Source organism: Aplysia californica, unplaced genomic scaffold (genome assembly GCF_000002075.1).
Source record: "Aplysia californica isolate F4 #8 unplaced genomic scaffold, AplCal3.0 scaffold00453, whole genome shotgun sequence".
Classification (NCBI taxonomy): domain Eukaryota; kingdom Metazoa; phylum Mollusca; class Gastropoda; order Aplysiida; family Aplysiidae; genus Aplysia; species Aplysia californica.
This window is the reverse complement of record NW_004797723.1, coordinates 58,168-60,205: the sequence shown is the minus strand read 5'-3', so window position 1 is coordinate 60,205 and position 2,038 is coordinate 58,168.

Here is a 2,038-nt window from a genome sequence, read left to right as displayed (position 1 = left end):
CACACACACACACAAACACAGCGCGCGCGCACACACACACACACACACACACACACACACACACAGCGCGCGCGCACACAAACGACACATCAGAGCACAGCGTGTAATAAAATGAGCGGACAGTTGGAGGACCTCACTGTCAATGAGTCCGGTCTTACCCTTTGCTATCTCTCGGTTGTCAAGTTGTCTGTCTGGCTTTTTTCCAAGCACTGTGTTGCCGTATTTTTTACGTCATTGTGCCGCGCTTTGTTGTGCAAAAGACTGCCCGTGAATGCACAGCATAACATGGATACGTACGAATGATTCGGGGAAGCTGTGGTAAAGCATGCTCCATCTTATAATTTGGGGAGGGCCTTGCACTTGTGGCGCCAGGGCCAATTTAAGTCCTCAGGACGATATATTGCGGCGGTTCTTACGTGACATCAAAGTTTAGTGTAAGTGCGACGCGCATGTTTTTCTCAACGCACCATGTGCCTTATTGGTAGCGCATGTCTGTGGGAAAAGCTCCTCCGCATTGTCAACTTTAATAAGTCAAGTACAGATCCAGACTTTTTAATTAATAAGAGTCTTCAAGCCATACTGAGAGTGGCGTGTAGCGGAAGTAGCCTAGTGATTAGATTAGGCTACCGGACTCAACTTGGTCCGACGTCGGACGTAGTGTCCTTGGGAAAGGCACTTTGCACGAATATCCTATTTCGCTATGTCTTTTCGGAGATGGAAGTTGGACTCGGAGGTCTCGCCTCTTAAATCACCAGAGTGTTGAGTAATTAAACAGACAATTTTGGCGTAAAGTCATTCTTTCTTTCTTTCTTTACGATGGTGATGATAATGATGATGATGACGACGACGACGACGTTTAAAAAAAACTATTTGGAGCGGAAAGGGGGGGGGTATGCTTGCATATATAGTTCCAGGACCATTGGCATTGGGCCTCTATAGCTGTAGGGGTATAATCAGCAAACATGACCGCGCTATGACATACTATCGATCACAAGATTATTGAGGGACACATTTAGCATCGGATCGTACGAGAAGTACAGGCCAAGTTATTCACCTGAATCTCTTAAATATCCTATAAAAGTGCTGAATATTCTGGCTCCTTTCCAGAGCCCGGGCACGTATTTGGACAGTTACTGCGGGCACGGAATCAATGTTTCTTGGACAGGTGTGTTCACAAAACCGTAACAAATTATGTTCCCATACGACGGTGTGTCCAGCGACGTGACGTTTCTAATGCTCAGTGCACTCTGCACAAGGTTTCGTCGAATCAATACTTCATGATACAATTGAATCTGCTTTGACGGCCACCAGTCCAAGATAATCACCTATTCAAACAACTGCCACTTCCCACTTCGCTCTTTCTGGTTAAAAATTATTTTTTTTTACTGACAGTGTCCAAGAATTCCTTCTGTCTAAGGCAACCACTTTTCCCCTCGGCAATGGGTGGCGGTCCTAGACAATTTCGACTATTTGGTATATTTGATGGAAACCAGTTGTTTCCTTTTTGGAGGGGAAAAAAGCTACTGTTTTGGTCCAATTTGATTAAAATCGCAGTCAGCGTCCTACCAGATTGCTATACTATTTATTGCATCGACATTTCAGCGTCAGGTCTTTTGTTTGCCCGCGGAATGCGGTGACGGGTTTCTGCGTAAAATTTGAAGAAGAAAAATAAAGGCTTAATTGATTTAGTGTGTTCTGGCCATAGCAATTTCCCGATGTGATCTTATCATGCAGACTGGGTCCATTTGACCAATGGGCATTCGTTGTAAGTTGGGCTACTTCTGCACTTACGGCCTTTTCTGCTGCACGTCCATCTAGCGTCATCAACCATCATCAGTTCCTTACTCACCCTGTATCAGGGTGTATAGGCCACAAACGAACGCTTTCTACTTTTCCCTATCCCGGGCTAATCTAGCATCTTGATATTATTCCACGTCTTCCCACTTTTCTTTACACCACTCTCTGTGACTCTTCCACGGGTTCCACATGAAGTATATTTTTACTCCCCCCCCTCCCACACACACACACAAACACACAC